The 14895-nt window shown below is 34.2% G+C and overlaps 1 long non-coding RNA gene and 1 other non-coding gene across 2 annotated transcripts in view; both read right to left on the reverse strand.

Moving 5' to 3' along the window:
• Positions 1-14895, reverse strand: part of LOC127543704 (uncharacterized) — an 84205-nt gene that overhangs the window by 45168 nt on the left and 24142 nt on the right. The window lies entirely within an intron of this gene.
• On the reverse strand, positions 9649-9755 carry LOC127546005 (U6 spliceosomal RNA). Its single transcript, XR_007949878.1, has one exon. It is a non-coding gene; the product is annotated as a U6 spliceosomal RNA (small nuclear RNA).

Genomic DNA, 14895 nt, shown 5'->3' on the forward strand with positions numbered 1-14895 from the left:
GTAGTTCCCTTATCAGAAATTCCATAAATCTATAAAATCACAAGTCTGACAAAACAGTAATGAGGATTTTTTTAATGTGGGTAAGAAACAACTGTGCATACTAAAATGAATTTATATTAACTGACGTTTGTATATTTTTCTTATGAGTCAATATTTAATTATGAAAGACAGTTTTCTCATCAACCATTTATTCTGAAGTGTCTGTAAACATTTCAAAGATAAATGAAAATGTCATAACTGAATGAAATGAAAACAAGGGAAAGAAGTGTAAAAGAAAAAGATTGGGACTATATTTTCTAATAGGAAGTCTCTGTCTTTCTCTCTCCATCTCTGTCTCTATCTCTATCTTTCTGTCTCTATCTCTATCTCCCCCTCCCCCTCCTCTCTCTCCCCAATGGATAGAACACAGAATTTGGAGTCACAAAGAAATGAGTTCAAATTTATCCTTAGACATTGACTAGCTGTTTGATTATGACCAAGTCACTTAGCCTCTCTTTGCCTCAATTTTCTTATTTATAAAATGAGGATAATAATATCATTTTCTTTCAGAGGTTATTGTGAGGATCTAATAAGAAGATAATTGTAAACCATTTAGCATAGTATGGTACAGTTATATAAATATTTATGTTTAGTAATAGGGGTGATGGTGGTGGTGGTGATGGTAGTATTAAGTATACTATTAGGATTTGAGCAAGTATTAACTTTCCTGGGCCTCAGTTTCCTTTTTTTTTAAATAAAGATGTTAAACTTAAACTCTAAAAGCCTCAATTACCTGAACGATAGAATGAAACTAATGATACTTTTGCTTAGCACCTCAGAGAATTGTAGTGAAAAAAGGAAACCTTAAAGAGCTATATAAAGATGAGTCCTTTTAAATTTTGACATTTTCTTTGGTTAAACTTTTTTTCTTTTAGCAAGGCAATTGGGTGTTAAGTATTTTACTAATAAGTGTTAAGTATTTAAACTAATAAGCATTAAGTATCTGAGATCACATTTGAACTCGGGTCCTCCTGTCTTCAGTACTGGTGCTTTATCCATTGCACTAGAGCCTCTTTGGCTCTGCTTCTGTATTTTCATCATCTTTATCTTCCCAAAGGAGTTCCACTAAATATTCTAAACTCAAAATATTCAAAATTTAAAATTCATCATAATCCTCCCATAACTTTATCTTCCTTTCAACTACACTGGAATCCCCAACCAATGATCTCTTAGAAATCTTCTTAATAATCTTAATCTTGAAATGCCTTGGATGACCTTGAATAGCCAAATAGAATGAAAGTATTTGAATCTGCATGGCTCAGGGATCATTTGAATGAAAAGCAGTTATTTATGTAAAAGCAGTTTCATTCACTGACTTACTTATAATTGAATTGCTCATTTGTACCTTTCCCTGGAAACACTTAGTCACAGAAGTCATGTTACCAAGGAACATAAATATACCTGGAAGATGAGCATCACGCAAGCTTCTTCAATACCTAAATTAAATTAACATCTCTGAAAATGTCTAAAATAATTTAATACTTCAAAAGACCTATTTTTTCCTTACCCTAAACAATCCTTCTATTGACATAGATCAAAACCCCTTAGTTTCATTAGCTTCCTGAGTTATTATGGCCAAAAATCTCCATCTGTTGTTAGCTCACTGATGACAATGCTGGTCTTCAACCCAAAACCTTGCTTAGAAGGATATGCCAGATGTTCTCTGCTGGCATGGACTTTGGGAATTAAGGATCACCTTCAGGCTACATGAGACAGTAGAGGAGTAGAAATTTCCTTAAAATCTGTAATGTTTGTAAAATAGGTAAATAAAGAGCTCTGGGAATTAAAAAAAAAAAAGGTATAATTGCTGTCATTATGAAGATAATCAATTAATTGCTGCTTTTGTAGTATAGTTTCCAAAATATAAAGGAAAGCAATGCCCTCTAGGTCAAATATTATTATGAAAATTGTCTGTGATTACAATGTGAACAATGAATCATACTCATAGGGATTAGAGTCTAGACCTTGGATTTCTTTCTAATGGTGAACTCCCAGTGAGAAAATTCCTTCTATCAATTTAGACTGCCAACTACTCTACAACTTAAAATTTCAGAGACATTTCCAAGAAAGTGAACAGTTAATTGACTTGCCAGAGTGACATAAGCAGCAATGTGTCAAGGGTAAGATTTGAACCCAGATCTCAGCATTGAGGCCAGTTTTCTACCCACTTGCCAACATTGTTTCTCACTGCATCTCTAGGAGGTTCTAGAATAAAATGACTGAGTTCCTACTTGTGCCAGTACTTGCACTTCGATAAAACAGGAACAGAAAACTCTGATGCATACTGCTTGTGAAAACCAGATCTCAGCATTGAGGCCAGTTTTCTACCCACTTGCCAACATTGTTTCTCACTGCATCTCTAGGAGGTTCTAGAATAAAATGACTGAGTTCCTACTTGTGCCAGTACTTGCACTTCGATAAAACAGGAACAGAAAACTCTGATGCATACTGCTTGTGAAAATTTGGACAAGTAACAACCCTCTTTAGTTTTCTTACCTTTATAATGAGGAGAGATTAGACTGTGTCCCTTCTGCCTCTAGCCCTGCAGTCCTATTTATATTTCTTTCTCAGTTTTCTTTTATGTATTTTTTGTATTATAGGTATAATGACTATCTTGGCCTTTTTACATTTCTACTCTATTTATATACTGACATTTGAATTTCTATGGCTCTTTATACTTTTCAGTTTTTAGCTTTCCAACTGATTTTAGTGTTTCATGGGGCAGAAGGGGAGAGAGCACTGCTCTTCTCAGTCTCAGTCCAACTATCTGTCCTCCACTTTTATTCCACAATTGGAGTTCCAGGTCTTGTCTCATTGGATATGGAAAAAATCTCTGTCACTAACCACTTTCTGTTTTTCTCTGTGTCCTCCCTTGGCTCTGCCTAGGGAAAGGAATTCCAGTTTCCCATTTTCTTCACGTTTTACTTTCTTGAAATATATTCTAAGGGTTTTCAGGGTATTAACTCTAGGGAAACATATTACTGTTAAAATAATATCCTAAAGGGAATAAGAGAATTGGATACTAGTTCTGGAAACTGCCAATAAAAGATGACTCAGGTCATGTCAATGGCAATCAGATTTTTTTTTAATTCAGTTCAGTAAATATTTATTAGGCTAGACAAGACACTATGTTTAGTATTAGAAAGATAAATAAGATCTGATCTCTTTTCTCTGGGAGTTTATAGTTCCAGTGGAGAGATATAGCACATACATAAATAACATGTGCATAAAAATAGACTAAAAATACATATGGTTTGGTCATTTTCATTCCATTCACTGAGTTACGAAAGGATTACAAAACAATTGATTGACTAGTTTAATTGGATAGCTAAATCCACAATGAGGATGGTAGAGCCAAAAGGGATTTGTGAAAGCATTTAATCCAATTTTCTTGTTTTACAAATAAGAAAACTGAGGCCCAAAAGAGATGAAGAAGCTTAATTAACACTACCAATAAAAGTTAGGCTGCAAACTCATGTTTCTTGATGCCCAGTCCAATATAAATCCTATTTTTCCACATTGTTTTTTCTGTTTACATGAGCTCAGATACAAAGTTATTCATTCCTCTTGATTCATGTGCCTGAAAACTATAATAAGCTTACTTTTGCTATCTTTTCTTTTTAAAGCTTTTTATTTACAAAGCATATGCATGGGTAATTTTTCCAACATTGACTTTTGCATAACCTTTTGTTTCAAATTTTCCCCTTCTTCCCCCCACCCCCGTCCCTATCTGGCAGGTAGTCTAATATATGTTAAATACATTGAAATACATGTTAGATCCAATATGTGTATACATGTTTATACAGTTATCTTGTTGCACAAGAAAAATCAGATCAAGAAGGAAGAAAAAGAAAAACTGAGAAAAAAAATGTAAGCAAAAAACAACAGAGAGAATGGGAATGCTGTGTTCCACACTCTTTTCCCATGGTTCTCTCTCTGTGTATAGATGGTCCTCTTCATCACTGCACAAATGGAACTGGTTTGAATCATCTCAATGTTGAAGAGAGCCACATCCATCAGAAATGATCGTCATATAGTCTTCTTGTTGCCATGTATAAATGATCTCTTGATTCCGCTCATTTCACTTTGCATCATTTCATGTAGTTCTCTCCAAGCTTCTCTGAAATCATCCTGCTGGTCTTTTCTCACAGAATAATAATATTCCATAACATTTATATACCTTAATTTATTTAGCCATTCTCCAATTGATGGGAATCCACTCAGTTTCTAATTTCCTGACATTACAAAGAGGGCTGCCACAAACATTTTTGCACATATAGTCCCTTTCCCTCCTTTAAGATCTATATAGATCTAGTATACTGAAACATTGCTGGATCAAAGGGTATGCAGTTTGATAACTTTTGAATATAGTTCCAAATTACTCTCCGGAGTGCTTGGATTCATTTACAGCTCTACCAACAATGTATCAGTGTCCCAGTTTTCCCACATTCCCTCCAACATTTGTCATCATCTTTTCCAATCATTTTAGCCAATCTGACAGTATATACTGATATCTCAGAGTTGTCTTAATTTGCATGTCTCTGATCAATAGTCATTTGGAGCACCTTTTCATGTGACTATAAACAGTTTCAATTTTTTCATCTGAAAATTGTTTGTTCATATCCTTTGACCATTTATAAATTGGAAAATGACTTGAACTATTATAAATTTGAGTCAATTCTCTATATATTTTAAAAATGAGGCTTTTATCAGATCCTCTGCTATTTTTAATGAAAATTGTTGAGTCTTTTATTCAATTCAATTCTTGAGGCATAGTTGAAAGAGTCATTGAGTATGTAAGTTCACAAAAATTCACAGAAGATGCCAGAATTATAAAAGAACTCTCTATAGTAACATTATAGGCTCCATTCTCTTGTCCTTAAAAGCATTTTAAGTTTTTAGGTAATCCTGATGTGTGGGCTATAATTTCAAGTGCTTAATGAAAATACAGAAGATTCTGTTCTATACAGAGCACAAAACCAGACTGAAACTCTACAGGAAAGATACAAAGAACAGGGTCAAATTCTAGAGTGTTCAGTATCAAACATTTGTTGCCTTTGGGTGATGCAGACAGACTTTCTCCTCAAACAATTTTCAATCCTCTTCTTATTTTAGTGAGTCTTCTCTATCTGGTCAATTAGTTATGCAAATTCAGTGGTTCTGAGTTTGTTCTCTTGCTATAGCTCTTCTCTATAAGCAATAATGTTAGGCATTAATGTGCCACATCAGAAATGCACCATTTTCCCCATGTGTTCAAACACTACCTCTGTTGGTCCAAAGCTCACCATTCACAAGTCTGCCTTTGGTTTACATGTAACTGCCTAACTGCCATGTAGCAGACAGAATTATAGACTATCTTAGAACTGAAACATTTGGCTTCAAGTTGTATGGCCCTGAGAAAATCACTTACATTTTCTTAAGAATCAGCTAAAGGGCACAGTGTATAGAGTGCTGGCCCTAATTTCAAGAAGACCTGAGTTCAAATTCAGCCTCCACACATTTAATACTTGTGAGCAATATACCACTGAGCAAGTCATACCTCCAATTACCTCTCAAAAAATTAATAAACTTTTTGAAGATCTGAAGTTCCATTCAATAATCTCTAAGGTTGCTTTCAACTCGAAATCTTTGATCCTGTGATTATTTTAGATGTATAAAGACTCGTTCCTTTCTTTTTTGAAGAAAATGACTACCAGAACAGAAGCATCAGGCCAATTTAGTCAAAGGGCAAAGCTGAGTTCCCTTGAGAGCAAGGAGTATAATTTAAAGCAAATCTACTAAGCCCAAGAAATGAGTAAAAGGTTATGCACACTTGAGAGTGGTAGAACAAAGAACACTTAAAAAGGTAAATAGCATATTACTAAACCTGAAAGGACATTTTGTTATAGTCAGATATTGGGTCTCAGGAAACAACAGAAGCCAGTTGCCTCAAGGCAAAAGTAGAAAATGTCTATTCTGTATCATGATCCAATATAACATACCAATTCAACTACACAGTGTCTTTAGGCCTGAGGAAAATGTAGCTGTCTTAATCATTTTTATTTTAGCAAGCTATAGTTCCCAGGATGCCCAGAAGAGTTGAGTGGGAAATAATCCCCCAAAAAATGCATTAAATAAATGGGCAGTTAAGTAGGGCCATGAAGGAATCATTAAGTCAGGGCTCATTTCTGTAGCATTGCTATATTATCTTTCATCCACGCCAATGATTTTACAACAGTTTCCATTTGCTTTTTTCTATGGTTATGACTTTTTCTTTCAAACTCCATTTCACAGATAAATTATCAGGAAGGTAAGTAGCATATCCTACTTCAACATGTAAATCAGTTAAGAGGTCCAGATTAGAAGGCAACCTTAGTTTAGACAGGCTGGAACTCAGACCTACTCAAAATCCCTTTAAAAGTCAGAGACTTGAAAACATATTCAGATTCTGCTGACCTTAAAGTTTGCCATGAAGTCTTCATATTATACAATTTCCCCACATTCAATATCTACAGCCTGTCCCTTGTCATAATTTGGAAGTATCCTCTGACCCAAGAAACTCTCTTTCTGATTGGAAGCTTCCTTCCAAAATCTCCATTTCAGCACTCCTACCACACTCAACTGCACTCTTCTGTATTTCTCTATCCATATGTGCACCTAGGTTAGCTGAGGGGGCCAGTAGATAGAGCACTAGGTTTAGAATCAGAAACTTAGGAAGACTGAAATTCAAATCCAACCTCAGATATTTAACAAGCCAAGTGACTCTGGGCTAGTCACTTTATCTGTTTGCTTCAGTTTTCTCATATATAAGTGTTGTATCATCTCTTGTACCCTAAGACTGAGTAGTGGTAATCCAACCACCTTGTGATGGAATCCAAAAGTATCATTCAAGGATAATGGACACATCTTTTCCTTCTCCCTCTTTTTACTGATGACACATGTAGGAGATTCTGGATATTTTCTTAAAATTCTAGAATGAAAGAATAGAAACTTTTTGAGGACCAAATGAGATGATATTTGTAAACTTCAAGAAGTTTATATTCTAATAGGAGAAGATAAGACCTAAAAGGAAACTGAAAGGGAGGAGAATATAATGAAGAAGGAGAGAAGGAAATCAACATTTATATAATATCTTAAGGCAAAAGCATAAAATGTCTATTCTGTACCTTAATGCAATATAACCCACCAGTCCAATCACATAATGTCTTTAGACCTGAGGAAGATGTGGCTGTCTTTTTTTTTTTTAATAACAGCTTTTTATTTTCAAAATATATGCAAAGATAGTTTCCAACAATCACTCTTTCAAAACCTTGTATTCCACATTATTCTCCCTCTTTTCCCACCACCTCCTCCCCTAGACAGCTAGTAATCCAATATATGTTAAACATATGCAATTCTTCTATACATATTTAGATGTAGCTATCTTAACCATTTTTATTTTAACTAGCTATAACTCCCAGGATACCCAGAAGGGCTGAGTAGGAAATAATCCAAAAAAACACCTCAAATGAATGGGCAGTTAAGTAGGGCCATGAGGCCCTCATTAAGTTGGGGCTCATCTCTGTAGCATTATCTGACATTATATAAAAGTTCATTTCTACTCCTCCTCCCTCATTATATTCTACCCTTTTCAGGTTCCTTTTAGAATTAGTCTTTCCCTAGTAGAATATAAGCTTCTTGAAAGCAGACATTGTCTTTCATATTTCTTGTACTTGTATTTTCATTGTTTAGCATGGTGCTCTGCATAGAGTAAGAAGTAATTAAATTGCTTTTTGACTGGCTGAATGATTGTGATCCCTGGTTTCCTGCAAACTCATTTCTGAGACCCCTTGTACAAGAAAACTTTCTTGACCCATCCTTCTACAGGTTCTAATATCAACTTACCTTATAGAAATTTTGTAGATATTCTGGATATATTTAAATTGGTTCATGTTGTCTTTCTCATTAGGATATAAATTCCTTGAAGCAGGGATTATTTCATTTTGGACTCTGTATGCTCAGCACCTTTTATGTTTGGCACACAAGAATTGCCTAATTATTGTTGGACTGAAAAATTGGCATCTCAAAATTTTGTTCCCTAAAGCATTTATAGACTTAAAACAAATCCATTTTCTGTTTTCCACTTCTCGGGCCAATAAACTGCCTTTTATTTCCTATGCATGTATAGACATACTATACACCTGAAAAGTATATGTTCTCATTCCTCCCACCAATAGAATATAAGCTATCTGAAATCAGAGACTCCTTTGCTTTTGTCTTGGTATCCTCAGCATCTAACACATAGTAGGCATTTTAAAAATGCTTTACTATTGATTGAATGAAGCCCTAAAATCAGATGCAAAAACCTTAAACTCATTCTTGAATAATTTCCACTGTTAAAAAAATATTTTGTAGAATAAGTTATAATGTTTTTCCAGGATGAAGGCATTTTCAGTAAATGACCTCTCAGTAATTATTCTGTAAGCATTTAAACACATCATTATAGTTAGCCAGAAGACATTACTCAAGAGCTTCCTTACCACACAATTATTGGGTCATGTCCTTCCTTGATGCTAGTGTGATTCTTCAGTAAGAATAAACTTTTTGTCTCTGAAAAAGCAATCAGTATTACTTAGCAGGGCTGAAATCATCATGGGACATCTGATAGCATTGCTTCTACTTGTTCATGAACAGTTTTATCTGGAAGCTACACCTCCATCTGTAGTTTCTCACAAAGTAGAATGAAAGGTTCTAAATAGAAGCCACTTGATCCCAGTATCATTTTTAATCTGAGAAATCATGTAATTTCCTATGTCTAGCTATAAAAAGCACAAATGAGTATATGTAAAAGTGAAACAATAGTCAAGGAAGGATAAAAGTTTATCTGAGAGACAGTGTGGAAAGCACTGGGATACTGGGACATTTGTTTCCTTTACAGTAAGGATGAGAATATAAACCATTGATTCTATTGTCCTTCATTATTTATTCAAAAGGAGAAGCCAATCGATGTTTCCAGTTCATAATTTCTTTCATATCTGTAGGTATACATCCATTCAAAATGCTTAGTAGAAATGAAGTAGGGATTTTGTTTAAATATATACATATGTGTGTATGTATATTATATATGTCAATTTGTATATGAATACACACATATAAATATACAAAAAAAATCCATATATATATATACACATATAATGCTTCAATCTATATTCAGACATAATCAGTTCTTTCTCTGTGTATAGATAAAAACTTTCATCATAAGTCCTTCAGAGTAGTTGTGGATGAGAATAACAAAGTCATTTACAGCTGGTCATCCCAGTACAATGCTATTCTTTTGTACACAGTATATTTCACTTTGTTCATGGAGGACTTCCCAGGTTTTCCTGAGAGCATCCTGTTCATCATTTCCCAGACAACAATAATATTCCATCACAAACACATACTATAGTTTATTGAGCCATTTCCCATTTGATGGGCTTCATCTCAATGTCTAATTTTTTTGTCCTCAGAAAAGAGCTGCTATAAATGTTTTTGTACACATAAATCATTTTCCTTTTTTTCTGTTTTTTTTTTATTTCTTTTGGTATTCTTGCCTAATAGTGGTATTATTAGGTCAAAGGATATGCATAAATCGTAGCCCTTTGAGCACAGAAAAATATGGAATGCTTTATGAACGTGGGTATCACTCTTGTGCAAGGGCCATGATAATCTTCTCTGTATTATTGCAATTTTAGTATATGTGCTGCCAAAGCAAGCACAAAGGGCTACCTTTTAATTAATGCTAATTGACACATATCTGAGATTTCACTGATTTAGGGAACTCTCAGATGAAGAAACTCCCCCTACCAATGTGGGGTGGCACCTTCTCAACAATTTGAATAGTCTTAATGTGGAAATATTTTTAACATGATTGTACATGTATAACTTGCATCACATTGCTTATTGTCTTGGGTAGAGGGGTGAAGAGAGAGGTCAGAAGGCAGAAACATCTTCAACTTAAAAATCTTATTAAAAAAATAAATACTAAAAACTACCTTTATGTGCAACTGGAAAAAATAAAATATTATTTTTAAAAATTTAAATAGTTTTGGAGAGCTACCTAGAACCCAGCTTCTTAAACTGTGGGTCAACAACCCCAATGGAGTCTCATAACTGAATGTGGGAGTCACAAAATTATGATTTATTGTCAGTAAACATTTGATTTATATACCTATTTTATATGTCTATATTGCCAGGGTCTCACAAAAATTTCTCATGCAAAAAAGATAATAAGTAAACAAAAGGTTTAAAAGCCTTGACCTAGAATGATGTGAAATTAAGATACTTGCCCAGGATCAGAGAGATACTTTGTGTCAAACACATAATTTGAATACAGGTATTCTAGGCTTTGAGTCCAGCTCTTTATCTTTTAGCTCATGTTATCTAAACAGAATATACATTTGCTGGAAAATGCATTTGACATGACTCATGACTATACAACACTATGATTCAATGAGTTGTATCAAATTAATTCTCTAAGAAAAGACCACATCATTAGGGGAAAGTAAGGGAATTATTTTTTCTACACAATAATGATATAGGATAGGTTCTTGAATAAGGATTTCTACTTCACTCCCATTTAGTAGAGATCCTACTTAATAGTTTTCTTTTTCTTTTTTTCCAATTCCATGCAGTTTTCAATATGCATTTTTGTAAGATTTTGAGTTTCAAATTTTTTCTCCTTCCCACCTCCCCAAGACAGCAAGCAATCTTAGCCATATGAAGATTCTTATGTAGTATTGTAGGTAATTTATTTGTACTGGATCATAAGCCAGGAGGATTTCACTATTACTGAGGGCATTTGGGTAGTATTCTGATCTTTGGGATAACCCACACCTATTAGAGAAAAATCAAAATGGTTAAATCACTGTTGCTTTAATCTGAAGAGTTCCACAGAGAGTTTGGCCCATCTCTGTTCCCACCTGTATGGTGTGAGAATTTATGACAATGACTACAAATCCCTTCTCTTAGAATTAGCTCAGGCTTTCTAACTCTAGTTTGTAGAGGATTTTAAAATGTACAAAGTTCTTTTTTTTAAGCCTTTAAAATAGACTTGTATTTGAACAATAAAAATAAGGACAACAGAGGAAGACCTCCTAGTACCATGCTGTGCCAGGACCCAACCCTTCAGAGTCAGGATGTTGAGCTTCTCTAATAGGACATAATCTCTCTAATAGGCATATAATAGAAAGAACACTGACCAAAGAGGAATGAATCCTAGGTGTGATTTTCAGTTCTACAGTTATCATCTGAGTAATCTTCAGCAAATTACTTTAACTCTGTATGTCTCAATTTCCTCATCTATTAAATAGAGATAATACTATTTGTACTTCATATATATACATATATATGAAGAGAAAAATTAGAATGGGTCACAATCATTATTTAAAACTTGTCAAATGAAAGTAGGATTCAATTGTTCTGTTTGACTTTAGAGGATAGAATAAGACCCAGTGTTTGGAAGAAGAAAAGAGGCAGATTTCAGCCTAACATAAGGAGAAACTTCCTACCAAGTTTCCCCAAATAGAAGGAGCTAGCTTAGGATGCAGTGAATTCCATATCACTAGAAATTTAATAAGCAGTTAATGGTCAACCACTCTCCCTCCCTCCTCACCTCCTTCCTTTCTTCCCTCCTCTCTCTCTCTCTCTCTCTCTCTCTCTCTCTCTCTCTCTCTGTCTCTGTCTCTCTCTCTCTCTCTCTCTCTCTCTCTCTCTCTCTATATATATATATATATTATATATATATATATATATATACACACACACATACACACACACACACACACACACACACACACACACATATATATATATATGCGATAGACTTTTTTGGAAGTCTGATGAAGTCTAGAGGTTCTTTCTCAGAATTATGATTTTTTTTTTAATTTAAGGGAATGTAAAATTTCAGAGACTAGTGCAAATAAAGATGTACTTTTTTCATCAAAGTTCACAGATCCTCTGTAATATATTAATAGGCTCTTAGAGAGAGGAGAATTAAGCATTTATATATCATTTGCTATGTGCTGAACATATTAATTTTATTCTTGGGATCCATGGAGCCTAGGATAAGAATTTAGCTATAAAATGAATTTCTCTGGGCCTTTCTACAGACTGTACTCCAGTTCTGGAACATGCTTTATCCTCACTTCCAATTCTAAAAATTCCTAGATTCATTTAAGTCTCAGCCAAAATGCCACTTTCTCTGAAACTTCTCATGATCCACCAAGTTATTAAGTTATTTCTTCTTTCCTTAATTATTTCATGTATGTGAACATTGTATTCACCCAAGAGAATGTTAACTCAGGTAAAGGAACTAAACAATATGAACTCTGTGGGTCCTCTTACTTTCTAATATCCTGTGATTCAAAACAAAAAAAAAAAAAAATCTTTTTTTTTTTTTCACCAAGACTGAAGTAGTTTATGGCTCAGAAAGAGCTAGCACATCTCATATGGCTGGTATTTGAATATAAGTCTCTTAATTTCAAATCTAACATTCTTTTTATTGTATCATGCTTTCTATAATTGGTGAAGAATGAATCCCTACAGAATTCTTAAAAACAATAAGTCTTTTGGAGCAAGTTGGACCAGACCCAAATCTTTTAATATGCAGCATCAGATTCCTATTCAGTTTTTCTGAAGCCTGATACCTTATAACTATAGAGTGAAGCAATGGGCAATCAGTGTTCTAATACACTTGATGCTTTTTGCTTTCTAAAGCAACTGTGAAGTTAAAAAGTCACACTAATGTCTTGATGCCAACAGAGATGGAAAGCATTCATCTGCCATTAATGCACTTTCTTTGAATTACCTTTGTATGGGATTAGGTTTCTTTTAGCTTAATCCTTACTGGGTTTAAAATGTGTTTGTCTTGACACAATCTAGTGAAATCCCAGATAATTATGATTTAAAGAAATCGTGCTTGTCTTTACTATTTAGGAAATAAGGTGTGTTCACAGAAAGGGAGTGAAACTTAAGCCCTGGAAGTACATGTCTAATATTAGAGAAAGCTAATCCCAATTATTCACTAACATTAGTCTGATTCTCTCAGAAAATGCTCACTGTACCAAGTCTGATCCTGTGTCCAATTATGCTTCTATTGTTTTACCTTCTTGATAACAATGTACACTGATTTATGATGTCACCTTGGAATTTGATAATTTATTTCTTAAATCTCTCATATTTCATGTCTTGTCTTGCCAGAATTATCGTATTTGGCACCTGTATTTATGATCACCTCTCTCAGTCTTCCCAATCTTTCTGTTTGCCTTCTTGATGTTAACCTCATTCAGTCAGTCGAAACATGTGACATGCCCACTTTCATGTGGTTTTTGTTATTCTAGTTTTTGTTATTCAATTGTGTCTGACTCTTGGTGACCCAATTTGGGATTTTCTTGGCAAAGATACTAGAGTAGATTGCCATTTCCTTCTCCAGCTCATTTTACAGATGAGGTACTGAAGGAAACAAGTTTAAGTCATTTGCCCAGAGTATCACAGATATAAAGTAGTTGAAGTCAGATTTGAAATCAGGAAGATGACTCTTCTTGACTTCCAGCCTGACACTTTATTAACTACATCACCTACCTACTCATATTTCTCTACTTTACAAAGTACCTAATAGCCTTTGACTTCTCATTCTTAACTGAATTCTGCCCTATTGTTCTTTTTTTCTGTTCATAATATATCTGGTTTCCAGTTGAGAAAGAACCATGGACATAATTTAATCTGAGATCTTCATTTTAAAATCAAGAAAAGTGAGATCCACATAGGTAGTAAGTTGTAAAGTAAAGATTTGAACACCATTTGTTCTGACCACAAACCTGATGCTTTTTACCCTACAGTTGTCTCTCTTTTAGGCTATCCATTGAAGCATTTAGCTGAAAAACTATGTTCCAGGAATGTTGGTAGGCACTGGAGATACAAAGACAAGAATGAAATAAGCCCTGCTCTCAAGCAGTTTACATTGTATTATATTACATTGTACAAATTACATTGTATTACATTGTGTGAATGATACATCTCCAAATATGTAAATACAAAAAAACACAAGTACTCTTTGAAGAAACCTTGTAAGAGGATATGATAACAGCAGGACATATCAGAGTTGGTACCTGGAAAGTTTGCAGTATCCTTTTTTAAATAGGGAACAAACAGCTTGAAAAGATTAGCATCTGATTTTTACAGGCATGAAGGAGTCTTGGAGAAAAGCATCACATTTGAGAAAATCAGAAGTGATTATGTATTTGAGGATTGTCACTGAGATGCCCCTGGACTCCTGGTTGACAAAGCATAATTCTGCAGATTAGAATAATGGCCAGATTGGTAGATATGAAGGAAAGAGGGCAAAGATAATGCTGAAACTCAAATACACTGTGGCTGACAAAAATCACAGGAAAATGAAATATATGGATGAAAAGAAAACTGAGATGGGAAGTTCTTTGTAAGAAAAGTTTTTCTCTGGCCCTAGACATTCTTGTGGTCTTTTGAGACATTATTTTTTTCATCTTCTGCCAAGTTTGCAATTATACCTAATTTTAAAATGCACTTCATCAAAACCTCTTTTTAAAAAAAGAATATTTCCTACTTCATTTTGAAGGGGCCATTTGAGTACAGGAATTAAAGTTCTAATTAAACACTCACACTCCAATTCTTTTCTGAATTACTTTTTTCTCCAAATTATATTCTGTTGGGGCAGCTAAGTGATTCAGTGGACAGAGAACAGGTACCGGGATTAGGAGACCTGAGTTCAAATCTGACCTCAGATATTTAATACCAATTGTGTGAGCAAGTCACTTAACCTCAATTGCCTTGCACATAAATAAATAAATGTGTGTGTAATATATATGAATATAGATGTATATA

This window comes from Antechinus flavipes, chromosome 1 (assembly GCF_016432865.1).
Source record: "Antechinus flavipes isolate AdamAnt ecotype Samford, QLD, Australia chromosome 1, AdamAnt_v2, whole genome shotgun sequence".
In the NCBI taxonomy this organism is placed as follows: domain Eukaryota; kingdom Metazoa; phylum Chordata; class Mammalia; order Dasyuromorphia; family Dasyuridae; genus Antechinus; species Antechinus flavipes.